Source organism: Ischnura elegans, chromosome 1 (genome assembly GCF_921293095.1).
Source record: "Ischnura elegans chromosome 1, ioIscEleg1.1, whole genome shotgun sequence".
Lineage (NCBI taxonomy): Eukaryota > Metazoa > Arthropoda > Insecta > Odonata > Coenagrionidae > Ischnura > Ischnura elegans.
In genome coordinates this window covers 103,459,390-103,486,537 of record NC_060246.1, presented here as the reverse complement: position 1 = coordinate 103,486,537, position 27,148 = coordinate 103,459,390, and the positions used below count along the sequence as shown (strand labels likewise).

Genomic DNA, 27,148 nt, shown 5'->3' with positions numbered 1-27,148 from the left:
TCTGACAAAGGGAAAGAATTGTTAATTTAGATTATCCCCCGTAGAAAAAAGTTTCGCGCGGAACATGTCTAAAATAGAACCAGATTTACCTCTCGGTTACATAATTCAACAGAATGATAAGCATACACCATCTTATATAAGATAAAGCATTTCGAGTCTTAAAATAAAAAAGGGATTACATGAACGGCTAAATTAATGACTTCCCAGAGAGGTAAGATAATGAGGAATGTTTTATGACATTAGAAGAGGGACTTTGCATTTGCATGTAGTTTTTACATACAAAATTTCAATTTTACTAATATTCAAATTCGAATTCAGCGATACTCATGATAAAATCTCTTGGCACAATTTGAAATAAAAATTCATGCTAGTGTAAGGGCTGGATAATTGGTTGCCTTGAAAGAGGGAAGTCTGCGGCGGTTAAATACTGTCATTGGAGTTATTCCAGTTGTTGCATAAAAGGGCATAGATCTGACACTAAAATGACTGAGTGAAGAACATAGTATTTTTTTGCATAAACGAGCAAATCAACCTCTATAAAATAAAAAATATATTCTAAAAAAAAGTAGAATAAATAGTTGAGAACAATACATGGATTCAATTTTGTAAATATAAAAAGAAGAGCTGAATAATAAGTCAACCTCATCATTCATTTTCGGAATACTATAATCCATTGAAAAAGATGCGACTGATAGGAGAGAGATTCATGGTCGCGCCACGTCATGCATGCCTCCTTTAACAGAGAAAAGATGAACAGCTCCATTCCACGACAATAAATATATATTACGAACACTCTTCCCTCCTATCTCCTCCACCCTTTCTCTTAATATGCCCATACATTGAGCATCTTGTACTACATCATAATATCACCAAAATCATTGCTTCTGCTGATGCACAAAATGAAGTCTCCCACTGATATTTGAACCTGGATGCGCAACTACTCAGGGTCGTCCTGAGGGATGGAGAAGCATAAGTGCTAAGAAAACATAAACCCTTGATTTTTCATATCAATATACCCAGGAAAATTATTAAAGCTCACGTATATAAGAAAAATATCAAATGACTGGCATCCGGCAATTAAGCCACACACAACCTTTTTGTTGATGGAGAAGTAACTCTTTTCGTGATAAAACAACTAGTACACACACCCAGCGAACTAACGTGTTACATCAATACTATTTGTACAACTACTAATACTATACAATACAATACACTATTAACTGTAATTAATTAAATTTATAATCTTGCATTACAAATCAATCTTAATGAAATATTGTTTTTTCACTCCTAACCCCCTCCTATCAACTGTTCTCGCGACGATATGCGTCACGCGCTCAGGAATGTACGCGATCATAAGCGCTCATATTTAAATACGAAAGATTGACGCGGACTTTGCGGTGCACTTCCTGGTGTCGACGCCACAAATACGGAGATACCTGACATTATATGGTAAACATATGAGGGAAAAATGAACTAAAGACTGACGCACACGCAGTCGCCCCGGCGAGGGATTTCCAAGGAGGTATGCCGGATAGGAGGATATCTAATTACTCATCTTGTCAGTCCAGAAAAAAATATATTTCAGCGGCTACAGAATCGGGGACACGAAATAATTAACTTTGACCACCCTCATTCCGAAAAGCAGGGAGGTGCGTGAGCTAACTGAAGGCCACGCCCGAAGGGGAAATGACAACGCAGGGCCAACGTGTCACCTCCAACTTTTGGGTCCGAAATTTTGTCTGTCGCAGTCAAACCGCAACCTTTCACGGGCGCAATGTGAGGAGACCTTTGCCAAGCGCAGAAGAGATTCGAAATTTTTGACCTGTCCAGTTGCGTCGGAAGTGGGTTGAAAGATCACCTTTATCCTAACACTCTCTTTCGTGAACGCTAAGAAAAAGTATATTTACCACCTAAAAATATATTTTAGTTTATTATTTCTATGTAAACAGTAAGTTTTCACTAGCCCGAAAATTTTTGACGGTAAAAAAATTGATATTGATTCGAATATAAATTCTCCCAATGATTTCCCACTCAAAATCTTGCGAACATAAACGACGAAATTAACGCGTTATGCAAGAGAAATTATAACAAAACTAGACTATAAAATGCTTGATAGTTGAAATAGTAATGAAGAAGTGGTACTTAAAAGCTTTTCGATTAAATGACGATTTTCCAAATCACAAAGTTTTAATATAATTTTTGGAAAGACAAGCTGCGGAAACGAAGGATTGGAAGTGGAAGATTAAGTAAACCACGAGTACAAGAGTTAAAAGTGCTAAATGAGTGCATGGACGATGCTTTGTATAAAATTATACGAGAAGAATTATTACGAAAGGAACGAATGTCTATGATACGTAATTATCATTACCTCGGGAACTCAGCGAAAGGGAAAATCCATCAAATATTAAGGCAGACGCAGAGTATAGTGGAGAGTTTGATGAACAGAGACCCCACAGCAGTACTTTGCCCAAAGGCCCAATATGGTCTACGTCAGTCACAGTCAATAATCAGCCACTAGTCTACCGTGAATAATTGTATTCGGAAGCCAAGAAATAAACGTCACATCGTCACATTTAATTTAAAATAAAATCCAATAAACCTTACTAAACATCAATAAATCGATATAAATTTAACTAATTTCAATAGATTTAATTTTTAATCTAATGAACAGGTGAATGATAATTACAGGATGGTGGGAAACAGCAAATAAAAATTCTAATTACATCGTCTCCAAAGAGGAGTTCGGCCGACCTTCTGCTGTGGAAATGACTACTTATCGGTCAGAGAGGGTGAGTCTTAAAGATCACGAATTAAAATTATTCTTACGGTCATACCACGAAGTATGTATGATCCAAAGCCCATTAATTGAGCCACTGACGGATGTCACATCCTCGTATAAGTTCAAATTCGAAAATGAATCGAAAAGGAAACTAATATCAGCAAGTCTTAGGCTAAAACAAGTAGTTCAAGCTTAATAAAGTGATATGTAGAAGTCTAAAGACTCATGAACTCGTGCCCTTCACTTTTTCCTGGGTACGATTTGAAATATTCAATTAACCACAACGTTGCATTTGCGTATAAAGAAAAAAACGGCTTCTACAGGACATTACACGTGTCCAGAGAAAGGTTAACTATTTTCAAGAGGAAATAAAATGAATAAATTTTTCTTCGAGGTCACTTCGAGCACATTTTGCTTAGAATATCAGACTTCCTGTTACCACGAAGACAAGAATTTGTGCCAAGATAGGTAATTGACATGTGAGCCTTGAGGTACCAGAGGAACACATATGCTGTGCTCACTGGAATCCCACTATTAACAGCTAATGAAAACTCGCTCATGTGAAAAATGTGTATAAGTAAAATAAATATTATTATTATTTCCTTCCCCTATAAATAAATAACTAATTTTTCAAAGAATGCAGGCAAATATATGCGGTACATCCACATTTCAGCTTAACTTAGGATTTCAAGGCTTAAAACACATGCGGATCGAGTGCCACGATTACAAAGTAAACCATAGAAAGCAACCCACTTGCTCCTCACAACCTTAACACAGGCGATGGGATATATTATAGAAATTTAATAATTGCCGAAACTAGAAAGTATAAATGTAATTGCATCTCATCCTATTTTCACATTAGAAAGTTCACGCAACTAGCCCTTAGTTTTCTCGATTTTCTTCAAGGACTGAAGTATGGCGTGAAGTGTTCGTAAATGCAAACAATATTCCCTATATTCCTAATTAATTACGTTAATTCCTTTCCTTAGCATAGGGCGGCAAACATATAATGAGTATCTACCGGAAAGACAAAGAGGTATCTACTAAAATTAACTTGGATAATATTTTCCTCAACAATTGAGTAAAGTTTGAACATATAATCATTATTCTGAAAATTCAATTTCTCATTAAAAGATGAATAATCTCGTCTTCGCAAATCTTTTCCTTTTACTCCAACAGCCTAATTGATGCATCACTCACAGTCATTTACGCAATCACACACAAATATAAATCTACTTCAAATTAAGTGTTAGAAAACAACTACCTACGAGAAGACGGCCTTTCTCCGAGAAAAGGCAAGAAAAACATGACGACAGCTTGATTTCATAAAAGCTTGCGGCTGCATCTCACAATGGTTTAGCCATTTGAACAGAAGAAGTTGAAGTACACTGAAGCCTCTGCGCACAAACTGTACCATGTACTTGAACAAAGTAAGATGTTATGAGAGGAGCTGGGCACGAAATACGCGCGAACCATTAATAGCGACTGCGGGTTCCAATATCCTTTCACTCACAATCAGTGATTCACTTAGTCTGGACCATATCGCACTGCTGGGCAATTTGAAGGCTTCCCTCAGAATTTTGACCCCTCGATCAGCAGCCAAGTGCTCTGCCCAATAGGCTATCATACTCTCCTACGTTGTCCTTTAGGGACGGCGAAAAGATCATTTCCGGACACTGCTACGCCCACGCTATTGGGTCCGCTGATAAATATGCGACTCCATCCGCCGCCGGCTCCCCGGTAACGGCACCCGCAGCACGCAACTTGGAGGAACGACGTGTGCGGTCCCAGAGAGAGTGAAAGGTACACTAGATCTCCAAGGACTATAAAAGGAATTCTCGAAGATCATCGGACACTCCCAGCAACTCGGAGTGATTATTAACGTCCCTCAATGGATGCAAATAGCTTTTGACGGCATGAAATTAAGTATTTTTTTCTCACGGAGAAAAATTTAAGCCCAGATGAAGGAACGACTCCCAAGTTCAATCATAGTTTTCTAACCATGATTTCCTAAAGCTAATTTCCAGGATCACGATTTCTATGTCAATGAGTAAACACCATGATTCACATGTGGGTTACCTGAAGGGAATCCAGTTTGACATGTCGAACACAGAAAACCTCCCGCTTTTACTCCAACTACAGAATATAAATAAGGAACTAAGATAGACGAGAGATTTTCACATGGAACATAATGAAATGCACATTCCACCGCTAAGTAACAAAATAGGTGCATCGAATCACTTTGACCTAGTAAAATCACTTTTCAACCTATATTATATCGCACCACAAAATGTATTTAGAGAAATTGCAACTTTAAGCACTAAAATATGGGCTATAAAATGTGTACACTCAATACCACGGCGTAATTACCTTAGGTATCTACTACCGTAAGTATTAGACTACCGTAGGTATCACGATGCTTCTTACTTCATACTACACGAAACTCATAGATTGAGCACTTAGCATAAAATTCCTACGTGAATTTAGTACGATTAATCGAAGAGGTGAAAGGAATGCTAGTATCCCTATGTGATTCACAGAATTCAAACGAAGAATAAACATCAGGTTTCGCTACTGGTAGCCCGCACTACCCTCAGTTACGTCATGGTGTTCCTCATCCACGATTCCGAAACCTATCCTAGCATTGGGAGACTCTTCGCACTCATCATGAACAGTACCCATTAGCTAACCCCTTCCAGGCGTCCGAACCTCAGCAGAAGGTGCACGGAAACATGCCTGGGAAACTCCAGGAAAGTCCAGGCTTCTGGAGCGTAGCCTCGCGGGGTGGACATGAATTGCGATCAGCCCGCGCTTTGCATAGACTATCTACAGGTTTACAAAAAATGACCTTTTAGGAATTGACTAAGGGAAGAAATGGAGCCTTCCACCCTGAATGTCTGAAATTCACATCCCTGAGGCTTACTCCATGGCGAGCTCTGCCCTAATATACCCTAATCAACCATACGGGTTGCAGAACTGGGTTATTGAGAAAGCTGTTAAAAATCATTAAGAAAGATGACATCCTGCGTCTCCCACGCGCTGTCGAAGCTAATATGAAGTGGACAATGGACATGAAAACAACCGGAAAAGGACTTCCATTGGAACTTATCTTTGAAGAATTCCTCTTGAAATTATAAAAAAAAATTAGCTACACAAATTGTTTCATCAGCACTTCCTCATAACTCCGTACGCACTTCATTGGAAAATAGACCTTATCGGTCAGTTCCATGAAAATAAACCATATTTAGAGATCATGATTAACATAACGAAGATGGAAATTAATGCAAATAACATGCCAAGCTCACATGAAACAGAAAATAAGTTTATATGTTTCCTAAACGAGAGAAGGATAATTTTACCGTCTGCCCTGACGAATTTTGTTGGATGCAAAATATGATTTGCCCCCTCTAAAACGATCAAGCTAGCAATTTTATAATAACTATACTCCGAAAATATATTTCTTTCTTATGAATGAACTTTTCCAGTGATGAAATAGTGAATGCAGACCTCAGTGCCAGAAGCAATGAGTGACCCAAAAACCCGTTCCAAACAATGAAACAACTAGGAAAATTAAAGCGTAGTATGCCCGAGGGAAACATGAAAGCCACTGTAAATCAAGGGTAACAGGGAACCACTGCCTATAACATGCAGGATAATATACTGGTTAAACACTACACTCATTTAGGTAAAAAATAATCACAAATGTAAAATGAAGAGGGCCTTGAATGGATGATAAATAAAAGAGCGCCTAAGATTAAAGAGTTGATACCAAAATAGAATTAACGTTCGAAATATTTTCCATGAAATGAAGATATCTTAAATCGGTTATTATTATGACCAATTACTAAAATGTATAGCTATAGAGTAGAATACAACAGCTACCGCTTGCAAGGCTAACAAGACCTAAGCTGTCCCTAGAGAGAAATTCTCACATCAACTAATTACGACCCCAAATAGTGAAGTCGAATATATGCTAAGTTCAATATTCTCTGACTGTGTTATTTCACAAGCACACAAAAGCCGCTAGGAGATAAACAATGGCGAAAAGCTGTATGCCGCAGAGAGAAAATAAAAAATAAATCCGAAGATATATTTAATGGAATCACACGATAACGCTAACTTCTACCTACATGGTGGAAAACATGCGGGAAGAAAAGACAAAACTTTGTACTATTAAATTTTTTAAGCTACAATTATCAAGGAACAATTCATGCCAAAACAACTATTGAGAAAAATTACAGGAATTTTTATTACAAAATAACGGACATAAATCAAATATCGCAAAGTGCCTAAAATCAATGCTTGAGTCCTTTACTGATGTCAAGAGAAGGATAATGAACAAATTGAAAGAGTAATCGTGAAATAAAATCTCAGATAGAATACGAAGCGTAACGGAGAGAAGAGTTAGCTGACGAGGACCACGAGAGTGGAATGACGGAAAGCCCTCATGGGGACGCTTGGGCCGATTTTGAATTTGCCCCAAATAGATTAACTACCATGGAAATATCGTTTACTACACCACAGTTCATCCGATATCATAGATACTCCTATCCAATTCACCGAGGGCGAGCAGAGTGGAGAGCAGTGCACATTTTCGGTTCAGCGGTTTCGATTGGAGAGAGGCATTATGAATACCCACAGTTTTCAAAGTTAATTGAAAAGCATTTATTTTAAACGGACGGATCGCATCACTGCGTCAGAGGTTTGAGTGGACAGGCGCATTATGACCGCAGGGTCGATACGTCCGCGCTTTCGGTAATCTTTTTGCAAACGTCACCGCCAATTTGCATTCGCAATCAGGATAATGTCGAGATGTTAGCTCAAAATTGAGCGATTTTCATGAATTCACGTGTTCGCCAGATTGGCACTCAAAGGTAATAAAGTTTCTCACCCCCTCTCTCGCTTCCCTTTATTTAAATTTTACCAAACACTTGAACCCAAGATGCACTTTCGAATAGAAATTAAAAGATGAATTTTCTATCAAAGAGGTGTACATTTTGCAAGTAGTAGACGGAGTCGACTAGATGATTCAAGTAATATGGTATTTAATAAATAATTTTCTCTGAAAGAACTTTTAATTCACATCTATTCCACATCTTTTACCCTATCACCGTAAATAAAATAATTAATATCGGTAGTTTAGTTCAATCTGAAACCAGAAGAGACAACCAAAGACTATTTTTTTGCAATAGCACAGATCTTCATTATTAAAGAATTTTGCTTATTAGGAGGTACTAAAATGGTTACAAGAGTGGAAATGATGAGCCACTACAGTTACTCATGCGGGAATTTCTGAAACGACGCTAGAAAATGCTTTGCAAAACATGTACACTCTTCTATTTAAAATCTCTCTCAGTGCGCAGTGACCGTTTCTTCCCCCTCTGTAATTTGGACGCCCATCCTTCTGCCCTTTCCTCTCCTTTGCTCCCTTGGGGATAAGGTGATGAGCTTTAGATAACGACGTAACGGAGTTCTCCATGCAATGTGCCAGCATCGCTTCCTGTTAAGCGGATATACAGATTCACAACCATACGGAGGGCTAGTAATCGGAACATATCATTAGTCCAAGGAGTTACTATTTAAACAAATGATCCACTTTCCAAATCGGGTTGCACATGATAAATATGGTTCAGATTTCAGATATGAACAGTCGACTAAACAGGAAAAGGCTGTCATTAAAAAACAGGGTAAGTGGTCAAAAAGGTAACTAACGCCCCAATATTTTCAAAGCGCTTAATGTATGCGAATTACCTCCAATCAAATAATCATTTGTGCAGCACACATAGATGCATCATTAATGCCTGAAATGCATTTAAAATTTGGGAGACATCAGTCATAGAACGCATGACTATAACTCATGATTACCAGTCAACACCCCGGTCTCGAAACACTTATCCGCAGAAAAAAAAACAAGAGCCCAGCCGGAAACCTTGGAACAGCTGCGACAACTAGGAGCGGATTTGTCCCCAATGTATCAAGCTTACACCGAACTAATGCACACGGGAAGAATGGAGGGCCGATGGGGAACAGCAAAGTTCTGTGCTCAAGAGTTTTGGAACAGTTCACCCGTGATAAATCTTGTGGGGCTTGACACCGAGGGAAATGTGAGGACGGTCTTCGGAACGAGATCGCGTAGCTCCATGGCTGCAATCTGGCCCTATGTCAGAGGTCGGGTCATTGCGGGACCATGATATAATCTCGCACTATCATAGAAATGTAAAATATGGAGTAGTCTCGTAAAATAAATTAATTAAAAGAGAACCATGATTATCCAATGCTGAAGCGTACATACTCCTCCATACGTCGATCTCTTGAAGGAAACTTGGAATAAGAACATAAAATTGGAGAGAAAAGATACTTATTTTTATACTGACACAATCGCTCCTTAAACACTTTAACAATTCTGCTATCACATTTTCCCCTTCACCGTTTTCACCATCATCTACACCCATGCAAGTTCTGATAACATTAGATGAGGGGCTATATCACTAGCTAGAAATGATACCCGGACACTTGAAAAAGGAACGAGACGCTAAGCACATCGGAGCGGGAAAATGTGGTAAAGCATTGTTCTCTCCTCACTTTTAGGGATATGGAGCACTTATGCAAATCCAGTCGAATTAATTCAGCAATAAAGATTTTCTCACAAAAACTTCACTAAACTTGACCTGACTATGGATTTGAAAGGGAGAATTGGTTCACAACAACTCCAAATGGCTTATGTCGACGAATATTTGCCACTATTCGGGAAGAGTTCAAATTTCCCTCGAAACAAATCGGTAGCAAGGAAGATACTTTTGCCCATCAAGAGACATAACACTATCTTAAGTCTAACGATGTAGGTTTCCGCGGTGTCGAGGTTCCAATATCTTCACTCTTCCAGTGCTAGGCGCTGGCAGCAGTGCCAGCGAAACTGTTGTCTTACATAAAAAACCGACGCGGTAGCACCGGAAGAATGGAGACATTGGAAATATCTTAAGTCTTCTAAATTCTACTCGCGATTGAGGCGCGATTTGTGTTGTAATTCACAGAATGTCATTATTTGGTCTAGTTTCGCAATAATTCAACTCATGCAAAGCTAAGCGTTTGTGAATGAGGCCTAAGACCTAATCTCAAGAACGAGAAGTCATTCCTCAAGAGTCAGAACAATCAGAGACAATCGGTGGTGAACGAACATTCAAAGTCACCTGCATTCTGCTTACATTACCTCTCACAATTAACATTAGTTCATCACCCAGGCATGGTATGTGCGCTATTTATTTGCAATAAAGGTCGCAGGAGCAAAAAAAGGTAGTAATAAACTTCAGAAGATAATTCATCCTCTTGAATGATAGCATGCATTTATGAGGTGCTCCCACTCCGCAATGCGTTTTTCTTATGCTCTCTATAAGAACAAAGAACTCACCTAAGGAGCAAACTATAAGAAAAAAATGTACAACCAACGTAAGATGAATAATATTAAAAGAAGGCAGCGGTTAGCGAAAAATAAAGGTGAGTTCATAATACAGATAATGGCTCAATAATATGAAATTTTCCTTGGAAGTTCCACCAACAGTCACATGAGCGTAAGTGCAAGCATTTCCATTTAAATGGAGAAAATGATGGCTTTCGAGAATACTTACAACAACAGCACGCTCAATATAACGGTGCTAGAAATGGTTACCGGTTAAAATTCTTAAATTAAATATATTCATACTAATTTTCAGGCATTTTACTCATGCGAAACCACCACATAAAGAGTATTTCAATAAAAGCGCACTTTCCGTGAAATAGGGGAACCCGGGGTGGAACGGGGTAAGCGATTTGAAATTGGTGTTGCTCAACTTATAAGCAACACCTTTCTGGACTAGTTTTAGTTATTTCCGCTGGCGCAGAACCTTTTTTCGCACTTAAAAATCGCTTACCCCGTCGCGCCCCGCCCCCCGGGTTCTCCTATCAAAAATTCACGATTCCGAAACCCGGCGAGAATGGAAAATAAAATGCATACATAATTTGTAACTTGTACCTCCAAGTCCCCACGGACTTGCTATCTATATGGCATAAATAATATTGGCATGATTTCAAAGAATTCAATGTGATCTCGTCATATACCGGGATGTAATTAATTAACTCTCACACCTAGTATGTTCAAGAATATTTATAACATAGAAAGAATTATACGATAAAACGAAGGAAAAGAAGGATTAATGAAAACTAATACTTCTTCAAATGAATTCAAAAGCACTTTATATTGAACTTATCGAAAAAATAAGAAGTGCTTTGACAAGAATTAACAATCAAATGAAATTGTTTCAAATCGCCTATGAAAAACGATGAATACCAATATAACATATGATTAAGAGCGGAGAACCTGGAACTCGCCGTTTGAAGACAGAAACGTACAATAAACATGTGAATTTGGGATAAAGTACGTAAGATTCGACAAAATGGGAAAATAGAATTTTGTTTTTCAGTCTGCGTGGGCTCCAATCTCTTTCCGGTCAAGGATTCATGCCGAAGATGACTATCATTATTATTATGATATTATTATTATTATTAGAGAGGCTATCGAAACTGCTGAGCCGTTAAGTCAACACACGCGAAAGGAGAATCAGGGATCTCAAAATATTTCTTAACAACGCCACGGAAACCCACAGGTATTTGAAAGAGTAAAGGACATTGATGTTACATCCATTATTCACCAATAATATAACTTTTGCCTGAACTAACACACAGTGCAGGATTAACAACATAAAAAAAAGAATATGCAAGGGAAATAAAAAATGATACTTAATAGCACAGCACTGAAAATCTACTTCGATTCAATAAAAACAATGAACAAACGTTCTTCGACTAAAAATATACGGCACCCAATGGAAATTTGTCGGCCTCCGTGGCGGAGGGGTAACGTCTGTCAATCCAAAGGCCGCCGGTTCGAGTCCCACCTGGGTAAATTATTCTCATACACGATAGATGGGAGTGGATGTTTGTGCACGTTTGATTTGTTAAATGTTATGAAAAGCCCCGATGCAAAAGCCGAATAGTGCTGTTTTCGGGGGAGTGGAATAATAAATAAAAAGGAAAACAAATACGAAGAAAATAGACGAGTGAACCAATGATGCATGAATCAAACATGGATTCCTAGAGGTAATAAATAAACTTTGAAGGAATGCGAGCTTATCTCCATCCGATAAACTTTCAGCAAATCTACTTATACCGAATATGACATCCCAAACTAATCACCGCGTTACTTTTCACTTTTACATTCGACCTTAAGTTGATATCGAAACTGTTGTCAGCAAGTTATCTCTGGGAGACGGAGAACCCCGAAATCAAAGAAAAAATCATAGACATTTCCTGAGAAAACCATTGAAATTCACAATTTTACCTTTCATGGTTCATAAATTATGCATGACTATGGATTTTATTTATTATACATTATATTATATGGATTATGGATTTATGGACTATACATTAATGTAGCAAATGAAACAACATGGGAAAGAAAATCTAACGTAAAAATACAATGTTATCTAAAATATATTAGCTTCAGTCAAGCAATTCTCAAAGAGGCAAGAGACGTACCTGGATGAATTCCAGCGCCACCACGAGCGCACAACAAAACACAATGGTCTTAGAGGGCGTCGAAGCTGCGAAGCCCATTGTTTCGGAAAAAAATGGAGGCTGCATATCCAGGGAGAAGGACAAAACGAGATGTAGATGAAATATCACCGCGGGGCAGACCACGCCTCTTCCAGCGGCACTCGCAAACCTTCAAGCGATCCTGTAGGTTGCTCCGAGAACTTGATCCAAGTCAAGTTTTTTTTATTAATGGAGACTTTGCTGCTAAGACTCATGGACGAAGCTTCGATAAATCACACAAATCTTCTTGATCTGTCAAACGCCAGCGCGGATGGAGGAAGACCAAAAAGGGAAAGGAGTAGAATGGCGGAAATATAACGGGAGTCAGAAATCGAGGCTACGTTTATATCAAATCTAACAATCAAAAATGCATTTATCTACCACAATATGGCTACGGTAGAAATCCAGCATTGCCAGCGATGAATCAATACACCGTATATTAATTATATAGTAATAAAACAGTTGTAATAAACACATTCATTCCAAACATTCGACATTTGTCCTTCGCCTACAAAGGGTGGAGTGCAAATGGGGATTTAATAACAGTAGAGAAACGGGTGGGGCAACAAATAATAGAGTAGTATTCTTTGAGTTCGAAAAACGTGACGAAACACACATCACCCAAGATTAACCTTTTGAATGCAGCAAGCTACATTGAGAACTCTCATTGACTTCAGGGAAATGGCACCACAAAGACAATTAAAATTATGAAGGTAGCATGAAATTTAAGAGTGGCATGGTTGTTTTGTTTTCCCAATGCACATCCGATGGTTGCCTAAAATAGGCAATTTATCACTTTCGTTAAATTTTTAAACGTTTACTAAGAATGAACATGAAGAATGAAAGTTCCTTCGAGAGTTTTTGGGTTATGGTCAATTGAATTTCGTTAAAAATCAATGTTCCTTAAAAAGAGATGGTCGCATATAGCAATGCCATAAAGAAGCTCGGAATCAGGTAGGATTTTCGCAAGCAATGAGATCGTAGGAATAAATAATCAGTACAACACTCGGTTACGAGCCGTATAATACTGCCATACAAGACACAGGTAATAAAATCCAATCAACGAGAAATGAGAGACCTATATTCCTACACACATGTACCCGTAAAAACAGATCAAAGTTTATAATTTTTTAACTCATCCAAACTTTCTTCTGCTTTCCAATCTTCCCAAAACAATACAAGGCTTCGCACAAAAATACCAGCGTAGTGAAACTATATTTCCGTAGTAGATAAGGTGAACTGAACTCTGCACATTCCCAACGGCGATTTGGGATTCAAACCAAATATAAAGTCCGTGCTCGATTTAAATAAGCCAAACTCCCTTCATGTTTGAGTATATGGGATGTATTTATCCCTTCGTTTCTTACTTTCCATTGGGGAGTAAGAGGAAATCTAATTTAGAAAAGGCGATAGAAATTCACATCTTCCTTGAGTAAAATCATGAATCACGCTATCGCAATGACATGCTTCATGATCGGAAGAAAGTATTTTGAATCATCATAGCACATATGTCATCAAAAATCATCACGCAATATACTCCATTTTTTAATTTTAGACAGAGTCGAAATTAACATGAACGGAACCTAATGACAAAAAAATTCGTACTGCCGAAATCGACTGCTCGGGCGTGAACTTCTTTCACGACGAGAGAAAACAATTTCAGAAAATAGTGAATTTATATTTCCTGGAAAAATAGAGAAATTAAGAGACGTACAAATTCTTTCTGCGGCTATATTGTTATGATGGTCGTGATCAATACGTCCCCAAATAGGTACTTACGAATCCATCCGAATCTTTAACTCACAAATAACAATAAGATCCAGGTTTTGAAATATGATCCGGAGAGACTATACGAGTGGATTGTTATATACACCTCGGCTACAAATGAAGAAAAATATCGAAAGCCAAAAAGCTTACAACGTATTGCCCACCGCAGTGTCCACCATTTAAGCTTCCGATATCTTGGAAAAATGGATAAATTGTGGTCCTTCAACCAAACAGGGACCGCCCTCACCTCCCAAAGAGCGAACTAAGAGACATAAATTATTTGGCAGAATATCCTGAATGCACTTGAATGTCATTCCTCACCAAAATAACACTCGATGAAAGAATGACATGGAAAATTTGTATTAAATGAATATTTTTCGCGAAGTTCGGTAATTATTCACACCGTCGCAATTCTGAATTCAACGTCACCGATCTTGTCGAGCAATTTCAGATACAGGAAAAGTCACTAGTCGTCCAGGGGGGAATGAAATTTGGAGAGAATCAGCCACCTCTTAAAACGGGAGTCACCTGAGAGATGACGGCTTAACGTCCCATCCGACGGACGGAGTGCTGTACCCGAAGTGTCCTCCACAAAGAACTCGTATAGGGATCAGAGAGTCACTGAAAAATCTCCGTCGCCGCCGGGATTTGAACCCACACCAAAAGTGAGGAAAGATAAGACACTAGCCAGCACACCAACCCGACCCCCGACAATATTAAATTGACATATTAATGCATGACTCCAAAAGTAAAATCTTATCAATCTGCGAGCCCTCTCGATAATCCTCCTTCCCAAGCAAAAACAAAATACGGCCGTCTGCAAGCAACACTTCGCTGATGATTATCCAAAGGTAAAAATCAACTCACGTCGCGCATCTCTCTCCATTCGCAGAATCCACAGCAGCGGCAGAGAGAAATGACAAACCCGAGCTTTCATTGCCGCGTTTGACGTGTATATATGGGACATCTACGACAAAAATACCAAAGCAGCACGTAGTGCCGGTAAGGGCATTAATGCCAGGGCTGACGTCGACGGCAGAGGCAAGAGTCGCTCGCTCTCCGCGGGAAGAGCGTTTTTCCCACGTGAGGACGGCCAAACTTTCTTCCGCCAAGGGCGCGATCGGAAAGACGCGGACAGATTTGCTCGCCCACTCATTGGCTTCCACGGTGCGTGGTCCGATGGAATCGCTCGCTCGCGCTGTGTATGCATCGGAGAGTCGTCCAACGGCCTTGAACTCAATCTGCAGAGAATATCGAGAAGGGGAGCGGTGGATAATGGCCAGGGGCAGGCGACGAAAGGCGTTTATGAGCGATGAGCAGCGTCCTTACGTCGCAGGGGGAGAATTTAAGAATCCTATTTATGTGGGTCAATATCAAGATACCCTCCTCCCATCATCTTCACCATCATCATCATTAGTGCATAGATAAGGAGACGGTACACCCGATACCAGCTAACTGACGCCTTAAACCTAATAATGAAAGGTAAGTAAGTAATCGATGCATTTACGAGCGTAGTAAGATTATAAATTTACAATGAGTTAAAACTCGCTTTCATTGAAATTTTCAAAAAGTGCTCTTTTGAGAGAGTCATAAAAAATGTAATACCTTAAAAAAATGTAAAATGAAACAAACGAATGAACTCAAAACGTGAGGGGTTAGTTATGATATTAAACATGCTAAAATTTAAAACCATTTAAAACACGTAAAAATTATTCTATTTTACATGCTTACATAGACCTAATCACGTATTCGGCTGTGGCTACGAATTTTTATTTTACAGTAAAAATCTACAGAAGAATCACTTTAATAGTAAAAATTACAATGGACATATTTGAGGTAATTAAACATCGCCTTGCAAAAAATTATTCCAAATTTCATGAGCAATATTGACAAAAAAGCTAAGTCCATGAAAGTAATAACGCTCAAATATTTCTACATCCCTAAAATTGATAGAAAAGGTAATTCAATCGTTTAATAATACCGAACAGAGATCTGATTGGGAAGATCTAACAGAATGAATTTTTAGTAAGTAAATATACCAAGCTAATATTGCAAATATCGTTAGTAAGTACTTCCGAACATTATCTAAACATGCTGCTAAAGTAGCGCAATTGTCTTGATATCTCGCCAATTGATCATTAATGCGTTTGTGGCGGAATACCGTCCCGCAAGGGTAGTTTCTTCCAAGATATGGATGGGTGTGTTCGTGGAAGTTCATTGCAAGAGAGAAACTGATGCTTCTAAGTGCACTTGAAATAAAGACGACATTTATTATGTGGTCGTTGCAATCAAATCTTCACGTACCAAATTATGTTCGCAGTCAAAATTGATCACATAAGGCCAAGGGAATGTATGCTGAAATCTAGGAATTACAATTTATGGCAAGAAAATGTCAGTTAGAAAATTCCATATCCACACAAAATATTTCACGCAATCAAATGAAATGATATTGAGTTTCGTTTCTATTTTGATAAATTAACATAGCTCACCTCAAGTATACATTGCATTTAGTAATACACTAGGCATTTTGCAATAACTGCGATCACATTTATAGCCGCTTTGGGTTGACCACGGGAGGAATGTCACACAGACATTTAACCGTCATAAATAGGATAGATAATTACCTCTATTGATTAAGACAATTCCTGGAACGTTTGTTTAGTTTAAAAACGTCCGCTACTCTGCTCCAACAGTATAAGAAGGCAGACAGTGAGGTAGTATGTGAAAACAATTGCGCGAGCAGTGGAACTATACGGCTCGCAAACGTGAGCCACTGGAGAAGCCGACCAGAAAAGACTTGGGGAACTGGTGCAGGCGATAAGTACGGAATATAAAAAGGACGGATAGGGTAAGAAACAAGGTGCTTGCGAGCACCACTCGGCAGGGAAGAACCCAGTGAATATGTCAAGATACGGGAAATAAAATGGAGGGATAAATTGGAGTAAAATTCCCCCGAGAAAAGCGAAGAGATAAATTAGGTGTTCGGGCCAAAGAAAGATGGGCACGAGGAAGAAGACCATCAGGGAACTGAAAAAACTAGCTTGGGAAAAGATTAAATGGAGGGCGGTTGTATATCAATAATAACACATTTCAATACACTGAATGATTGAACTACAGCTGCCTCACCTTAAGAACCTCATTCAGTCCGGGCAACAATTAGCAAATACAACTCGGCATTGACTGGATAAATGTAGGGAAAAATACCTAACTTAAGTTTATCACGCTCGAAAGGCACTCATTAACTGACTGAAATACTTCCTTCAAGTATGCATAATTACCTCTCTTCACTGCTTATGTTATATCAACTCTCCTTCTCCATGAGTAACAAGCAGCCTTTTCTCCTCCAGTAACTACTAATTACACTCGTGGCGTACCATCTACTATAGAAAAAAAGTATTCCAAAACAAGTGATTAATTATATCGGCTATTACCACACCAGATCGTTAAAACGTCATCATATACCTCTTCCCAAGCATTCCTCAATTCATTTCTATTAGCTGAATACTATTTGGAATGAGCCATTCACTAAGCGTCACGGGTTTAATCACCCCGGTTACAATTTGGAAAACGAAAACCACCTAATTAAAAAAATTCTGCATAATTATTAAAAGCCTATTGTATTCAATAGATCTTCTCTAATGCAGCTAAAAGGGACGCTTCAGTAGCTCAAAACTATTCGGTACATTAAAGTTGCGTCCAAAATAGCTTAAACTCAATTTCATGGAAGGAGAATCAATTTCCAAATATATGAACCAAATCCTCTCATTTCAGTCTACATTTACAAAACGAGGTCAAGAAATACTCGAGCTTATAAAACGGTATTAGCAGATATTTGGTAGATAATAAGACTGGGAGTCAAATTTCCTTAGCCAATAAGAAAATTCTAATTCCACGGGAATTCTAAACCTCATAACGAGCTAAAGCATTTCACTCATAAGGAGAACTTAGGAGCGTGTTATTAGAGCTATAATCACTGGCTTCTCACAAGCTTCGCAACTTCGATTGCATGTCTGCCTCGAGTTAGCACTCCTCCTCTGGTATTGTTTGAAGCAGCGGCCTATGATCAGCCTTGGGAGGAAGATGCACCAAATTCTAAAAGAATTGTCAACCATTGCTTTGTGATACCGAAGTGCGGTCACGTACGGTACTCGCTGCTTGGCAAGAGTCTCCGATTCCTATTCTTCTCCATTACGTTACACCATCAAATGGCGCAAGAGAACAAAACCCACCCCTTGGTTAATTCTCGAAAACATAGCTTTCGCCTCCAGCATAGGGGAGAAAATCCAAAAACATTAGGAAACCATTCGCAGAAAAATGACACGCAATCAGAAAAAAGAAAATAATCTAAGCATCAAGCATACACGACTGTGGCTTCAACACCATCCAAGAAATAAACGTTGTAGCATTTTATATAAGGTATTTCTGATGAAAACGTTTCAAAAATATAGCTACAGAAACATAAAAATAATTAAATGAAAAAGGGATAAATAGGTCGCATTCACTAAACCTAATGACTCCAGCGATAATTAATTTTGGCGGATGCATTAAGGCATTGAAATTACAAGACGAAAAAAAACTTTGCTACTATGAAATGAAAATAATTACAGATTTGATTTAGGCGAAGAACTTTTCCTCGACATTTAAAAGGAAGTTCGTAAAATTATTTTCGAAATTCCTAGTATTCATTAGCCCTAATGCCAAATGGTTGGAGGAAAATGAAAATAAAGTCAATATAATGATGAGAGAGTAGGCAATGTGCCAACTATAATAGCTGGGTTCTTGAACTTAGATTAATAATTTTGCGAATACCGACAATCTTCGGGCATCCAAAAATTGAAATGACAACTGTGGAAATTAGAGGAAATCATACACAAAACATCATTATACGGGAGAGAATACGCCAGTAGGAAAACGAAAACTATTCAACATTGTGACATGCTACAAAACATGTGAGGATAGGTTAATCATAAGTGAACAATATGTCACCTAAACCCAAACATTACGATGAAAAATTCGGAAAAACAATGCCTGATGAATACGAAGAATGATTAGTGAAAGGATAACATGACGCATACAATCATCAGTGATTTTATGCGTCTCTAAGCTAAACCGTTTTCAGAATCGAAATACACACATTGAGGGATAAACGCCACGGATTCAGTTCCCTAACATTGTGAAACCGCGCACGGGAAGATATTCGGGAGTACTGGGACCGCAATGCGTGCTTTTCTCAACAGGTTTCATGCCTACTACGAGCTCAACTCTCAACGATCCTGCAGAGAGCCCCTAGTCGAGGCGGAATACTCGAACGATAGCAGGAGAAAAGCATCTACCCCTCATGAATCATACTTGAAATTTTAAATACAGACAATACCGTCTTTCGCAAACAAAAAAATTACAACACCCTTACGTTTCGGGCACAATTCATTTGGTTTCTCGATGAGAACTACAAAACTATACACAAACAAAACAACGAAAAATTAAGACTTTAAATCATAGAAGCGAGTAGGATGAAAATATAAGATCATGAGAATGATGAAATCAAAGGAAATGCGGAGGAAATTGGATAAATCACTTTCGCACTCTTGGAAAAAAGAGAAATCGTTCTAACTCGCCATTAGAGTGATACAGAGATATAAGAACAGAAACTAGAGACATGAAATCGTCATTTCATTTAAAACCCATGTTCACTGAAGCTAAATCCTACATCACTTCAAAGCGATCACAAGATACACTGTTAAGCAAGTATACAACCCAATAGATAACAATAACGATTCTGTCCCGGGAAGCCTCTAACGATATTCAGAGAGATCAATGATCAACGCGGAAAACAATCGAGGACATCGCCACCGAAGGCAGTAAACAATATCCTCCCGATACTGAGGATTATCTCTTACCTTGCCACGAAGGTATTTTTGACAAGAAGAAAGGACTTCACGATCAACTCGACGGCTAAAAGGTTCCTGCTGACGGCAACTCGGCAAACATTCACGAAAAAAACAAGACGATCACGGCCTTATTGTGAGGGGTGCATGCGAACAACCCTGGACGTCCCTCGACACTGGCATTTAAAGCCCACGACGCCGTGCGGCGCTGCGGTAGATTCTCCCCAATACAGCAGCGTCGCGCGGTGGACGCCGAGCGGGCCTCGTCAGATTGCCGCGCGCATTCGGCGCCGCCGGGGCTAGGGGGAGAGAGAAAACGGTTTTTGGTCGCGTGCCGGGCGGAGTGCGCTTGACACCCCTGAATGCAAATGAAAGCACGACAACGCGGGCGGGAGTCGAGCCCCCTTCGCTGACTCACGAAGAACCTCCCACGAGCGTCCCTACACATTTTAAACACCTGCAATTTATGCTTACCGTGGCGAACAGTAGGCCGTAGGACGTCTCAGGAAGCCGGGAAGGGCAGTGCAGATCCCTCCGGCGGATGCAATACTAGTTTTCGATCAGGTGGCTGAATTAAAAATCCCCGAGCGGCTCCCGGATGATCAGAACTGTGATATACCTCCAGATAACTTTGCAAACGCGATGGGACACCAACAACCACGACCGGCGATACAATCCCTATGGAAATCACGTATGGACACACTTGAGTTCACCATCCGAGTCGCTGATTCGATGTAGTTTTTTTCCCGCCTTTCTCGAGAGCTCCTCTCCTTCCGAGTGACGGGCGTTCGAAGCTCGGGGGAAACAAATGGGAAAGTATTCTCTCGCCCGCAAAAAAACTACCCTAGCACCTCCAACAAAAGAACCCAGCCGCGTCTTCTGCTAATTGGGCCCCCGGAGAAGACCCAAACCGAACTCCATGAGCTCACTGACGCAACTGAATACGGCGGGGCAACCTGCGCAGCCATACACTCCTTTCGGAGGGGGTCGGGGATCATCGGCTGCTTTCGTCATTCAGGCGCTCTCTCTCTCTCTCTCCCCCGTATTCTCCAACTCCCTCCCGCTATCCATTCCTCTCTCTCCTCACACCGCTTCCATACGCGTCCAATCTCTCCTTCCCTCGCGACTCCACTTCGACGTTGGACCTAGGTTTCCCTGAGTGTCCGGGCGAGCGGAGCTGACGACCTTCCATATCTTTCTCCGTCCCACCCTTCCACGGGCAACAACAAACGATCTCCCTCTCCGCCGCCGTGCCACGGAAAACAAAAGTGAATTCGCCCCAAGATCTTCCTTTCGTGGTGGCGCACTTCCAGGGTGATTGATAGGGGTCCTCGATCAGGAGAGAGGATAGCATGGAAAAAAAATTCGAACGCTTGATCTAGCTTCCCTGGAGGGCTTTGACTCCGAACTAAATGAAGTGCATGATTACACAGCGAGAACGTCAAGCCCATGCCTGCCATAGAGGAGCCTGTTGCGAAATGAAAAATGGAATTTTCGAATGGCTTCCTTCCCCCCCCCCCCCACGCTGGCTGTGCCATTCAAAATTTACGAAGGTGCATCATTTTTCCCTCCTACGATCTGGGCTATATGTACCCCACAATATGGGAGACAATGTTCTTCGTATAGGGTGTCTATTCGTTCGCTTTTCATTGTAAATTATTTCAATTTAATAGTAATGAGTAATTAAATTTCTTCGTTCAGTACTCCTCTTCACGACTCAACGATAGTGAATTGAAGCGTTCTCCTAATATTTCATTCGGTTTAAATCAGCATCAGTGAATATTCTTTCTAGGAATCAATGACAGGAACTAATTTCTCACGCTTTTATTGCTAAGACTAAAAGGAATAAAGTGGAGCGACTTTTAAAACGAATAGAGATTTATATCCTTCGAAATTTCATAAAAAAAACACTTTGGGGCGTAAAGGTACTCCCACCTGCCTGAAACAATGCAACTAAAAGAGTTCTAAGTTAATGTTAAAATGAATTTAGTATTCTGAAGACGGAAATGACAAGTTTAATGTTCACACGGAGAAACAGATATATGCAGCCGTAGAATCCGAACGGACGAAATAAATAAAGAAACGGATCCAATGCGAACATAACCGCATGGATAGATAACTAGCATTGCAAAGAACGAGCAGAAAAATACAATGTTTTTTTAAATGTTAATTCAATATATCATGATGAAATATACTGCAAGAGGATGGTATCGACCAAACTATTAGTATCAATACTAAAAATACAAATGAATCAAGTTTCAACCAATGAGTGTATACTTTCGACAGAAGGTGAATAAATTGGCACGCCTTTGAACAAAGGGAGTAAAGTAAAGAAAATTATATTCCCAATGCATCAATGACTACCACGCATTTAAAGGTTAAAAAAATGAATTATTTAAACACATGATTTGTAGCTCTAACCTTACAGCGTGAACATTTTTCTATATATCGTAGCTGCCTTTGCATACCATCAACATAAGTTCAATTTGTGGTATGCATGCTAACAAAAATGTTTGAGGAAAAACAAAATTAACATGCGAAAATTAAATTGCGCAGAAAATTCATCTACAAACTCAACTTTGGATAAAATCTTGAAAAAGTTAGCGTATTTAACACAGGAGTCAAGGGTGCGACAAAGATATATCATCCCAAGAAGTCTCCATAAAAATTCGGCCATCAAATCCGCAAGGATATACGCCGCTAAAAAAAGCTGATACAATGATTATTTCTTCTAGAAACTTAAAAACGGGCACTCTAATATTTTGTGGCTTCATGAGACAAATGAGTTTCAGCGAAATCTTATAAATGCATGACATAAAGTTTTTTTTAAAGAGTTCATTATAACGCTAATGGCTTCCGCACTAGAATAATTCAATGCCTCGAACAAAATTAACAAGGAAGGAAATAGAGACGCAGAATTTGTTTGTACTGGAAGAATAATTTTTCATTAAAACGTAAAGAAGTTGGAGAGAAATGGAGTTGACAAGAAGGAAGGAAATAGAACAGAAGTATTTTCTTGTAACGAGGTCAAAATCTTTCATTAGTTCACAACAAAGTTGACTAAAAAAGTATTCTATATTTCGATGATGCTAACCAGGTATTAACATTTTTCTTTGATTTCTATTTCACCAAATTTTTACCAAGTTTTCGTTGAGGTTGGTTCATAGGGCAACCTTGTATAGAAGTCTTTTTTTAGGAAACTAGGGTATACTTGCATGTAATTTCAAAAGGCAGTGCCTATTACAAAAATGGGTTTAAAAATTATAATATATGAAGATAATTTATTGGTAAAAATCAAATTAAAAGAAAAAAAACAAAATGTCCAAAACGTTGACTTTTTAATGGAGAAGAAATAATAATTATGAAACATTTAAAACTTATTGCACTTCCAGTCGCGATTGGCAAAAACCATGATCTGATAAAATATTTCCTTAAAAAGACACGCATCAGGGTTCCCACTCAATTAAATATAGTGAGAGACAATAAATTTCTATACACAGGGTTCCCACTCAATCTAAATTATAAAATTCACGGTTTTTTCCAGGTTTTCAAGGTCTAAATATCGTCAAATTCACGGTCTGATGATAAGCCATTTTAGGCAGAAATATTGATGACGTAACAATCACCGCCCGCACGTTAACTAAAAATTTATCAACCGCCGTGAATTCAAACGTAGCAATGAAAGTGCTATTTCTAATGACGTCACCTATCGATATCACAATTTAGGTGAAGCTTAAGGTTGTGAGTGGAAAAATGGAGGGAGCAGAGAGGTAGGGACGTAAAGAAGTGACTGATTATTCGCCAGGGTTAATGAACACTTTGTTTGCCGGTCTTCCAATCACAGGCTCAAGATCAATGTGTCGTCATGGCACAAGGACCAATAATTGCACTTCGAATATACGTGTGGAGATAAATGTGTGGACAGTGCCTGTATGTGGCTCGGCCTTGAAACATGATTTTGATATCTTTTTTATTTTGATCTGCCAATTGTTGTTCCTTTTCCATAAATTTGAGAGATTTTTAAGGTTTTATGATGAAATTCACGGCTTTTTCCAGGTTTTTTCCCGGTAGACGAAATTCACGGCTTATTCACGGTTTTAAGGTTCTCACGGTTAAGTGGGAACCCTGCGCATATAATTACAAAATACATACGGTAAAATCTACATTTTAACCCAGTGCAAAAAGAAAATCCTCCAGGATACACACAAGGGGCGCCTCCGCTCTTTTATCAACTTTGAAGAACCTACTTTCACGATAAAAATATCGACTACCACTGACTTTAAGAATATCGTTTCCAGACATTTTGGAAGGTTTCCTCCCAGCCACTCATTCTATAAAAAGAGTTATCATTTTTCCTCTTATTTTCTAAAAATGCACAAAATACGCGCAATTTTGATAAATATGCTGAAGGAAATCGAAAACTGTCTCCATTTCGTCTATGAACATCCGCCAAGGTCACTGCTACGAAGAACTAAGCAGTCACGATATTTGAAAGTTTGATGGGGCGGGCGGCACTCAGAGGACCAAATGAATGCGCATAAAAGTTCATGTAATCTAATAATAAACTCATACACTTGGAAACTCAATTTTAACAACTTGCTTATCTAAAGTAAATAATAAACATATTATTAATAAATAAGTAACTAAATGATAAATCCATGGAAATACATTAATTTTATCCTAGATGGCACTCTTAAATATTCCTGTTTTCCTGTGTTCATGCTATGCCATTAACTATTTCTCTTTACCGCTGGTTTATGAGCTGCCGAGGGCATTTTCTATTCGGATTTCATACAAATATTTATTTAATATAGCAACCCTTCAGCTATTCAATGGGAGAGTTATTCTTCAATAAATACTGGTTCATTTTTTTCACTGTTCAAGTTAAACCTTTCCTGGAGAAAAGCAAAATAATCACTCTTTCTAATTAATAAAAGCACGGTATTGTTCTCCAAGCATTGAATATATTAAAGATATTATAATTTATACAAATACAAAATATTAACTAAATGAAATAGCAGATTTGAGCGGTAAAATCTTTAAAATCAGTATGCTGTGTGACGAGTACAATCTTCTGTGCACCTACCTTCGCGACTTCAGCGCTTACCTATCACATCAGCTTTCATTTCTACACCAAAGCTCATGCTTACAAATCTTCGCAAAATGTCACTACCCAGCTAAAAATAAAAAAAAAACTTTGGCTAATTAAGAAAATACTTTAAAAACCCTAATTCATATCCAAAACCGAATTCGAATATTTGGACACCCTTATGGAGACTTGGCCCCGCTGAGAGGCAATGCCCCCACCAGCTAAGTAAGGAAAAGCGCGGTGGTTCCTCTCTCATAAGGTGACCCTTACGAGGATAAGGTTAGGTGGAGGGGGGAAAGAAAAGGAAGGGTTCTCGCTCCCCCTTTGCACACCTTTACGCCCTCCCCTCCACCCACTCAACCCTGCCCCTACCCAACTCACCTCGTCCATCCACCACCACACGAAAATCAATAGAAGAATATCTGCTACACCCCTGCGACTCGACCAGAGCGATTCCGAGGCACGCTGCTTCTCTGCCGAAAGGGGGAGCTCTGCTGACCCTCTCCGTCTTGCCCTTTAAATACAATCCCCCCCCCTCCAAACATCCCACCACCCCACTCCACTTCACTCGCGCTCGCGTTACAATGGGAGACGGGGCTCTTGTTTCGGATTTCTGAGGACACCGCATCGAGCACCGGTGGATTTTGGACGAGAGAGGAGGTGCTTCTAATTCCCTTGCCCGCAGTTTCATCACAGGTGAATAAGGAAAATAGCCTCAGTAGAGCACAATATTAACCCACCGAGGAAGTCATGTAAGGAACAATAAAATTAGGGATTAAATAATGATTATTCCAGCGATATTGTGTAGCGATTGAGCAAATCTCAAGAAGAGATATAACTGAAATTAACCGCAATAAAAAAAAACTATTTAGCAGTACGATTAAATCAACTACGGGGGACCTGAAAGAAATGCAGTCATTGAAATCTTGACCAAAAAGAAGTTTTATTTTTCATTGACGTCACGGCAGATTGAAAATTTTCGTACCTTCAGGGAAAGAGAGAGATTATAGGCATTATATTACGTAAAATCGTAGTTAAAACAATTTGGCAACTGCTCATAGATATAAAACTTGGTGTAACCCGGACCGCCATTAAGGTTTATTTTGTGGATAGTTACCATTCAAAAATGCTTTTCTTCTAATAAAGTTTTTTTCCAGCACTATAATTCAACTGATATTAAGGCAACAAATACCAAGGTTTTCTTTTCATCAAAATATTCGGAACAAGCTTTCCAGCCACTCTATAAGTATAATTTGGAATTCATCCCCCTCAACGTTAGTGAAAATATACACCGCTCTACCCGATTCATTTTTCCGTAGCTTTGTTGCACCGCTATGAAGTCGTTGAGGACTGATTCTCTGAAGTCTAAAGTAAAATACGCAGTCTAGAACGTCTACAAAACATTGCCGCCAACCAAAGAAGAGAGAACCCGAAATAATCCTTTCACCCAAAAACTCCATGGAAGACTTTGCGGCTACGCAAAATACCTATTGGTAAGCTCCACGGCTGACTTCACAACAAAGTATGGTTGTACAACTTTATTTTGTCAAACAAACTTTTATTGCTGCCGACTAGCTTAGACGACCACTGGGTAATTTTGATGACAAACAGCTGGTGGAACATTACTTTTTTGTGTTTACTAAGGGCATTACTTCGTTCCACCAGACGACGCCGAAATCAATTAATTTGACTCCACGGTCGATTTTTTAAAAATAAAGATGAAATGCGGCCCTAACTCAGGTTCCACAAATGGATCTCAAATGTGCCAATAATAAAGGAATTAGATTGGAGTTGTGGCTACGTTAAAGCTTTCCAATCCACTGTTTTGGATGTGGATACCAGTGGCGATTTAGATTTTAGAATAATTAAAATTCCTGTGTGGAGAATTCCACTTAGACTGCGGTGGTATGCTATTAGCTGTGCCCTCATTTCCTGAGCATATATTTCTATACTTTCAGTTTATGCCGCAGAATAGTCAAACAAGTGAAACTATGCCTCGGGTGATGA

General features: G+C 39.1%; 1 protein-coding gene across 4 annotated transcripts in view; it reads right to left on the bottom strand.

Moving 5' to 3' along the window:
* LOC124167367 (neuronal calcium sensor 2) overlaps positions 1–27,148 on the bottom strand; it is a 685,552-nt gene that overhangs the window by 25,956 nt on the left and 632,448 nt on the right. Inside the window, exons 1-2 of one of the 4 annotated variants that reach the window (XM_046545391.1) lie at positions 20,527–20,994; positions 20,065–20,351 (exon numbers count right to left, since the gene is read on the bottom strand). The exons of 2 other annotated variants lie outside the window; for them this stretch is intronic. The gene's annotated coding sequence lies outside the window, so the exon portion shown is untranslated. Of the gene's footprint in view, positions 1–20,064; positions 20,352–20,526; positions 20,995–27,148 lie in introns of those variants that run through there. One more of the 4 variants, XM_046545383.1, reaches the window with a different exon arrangement.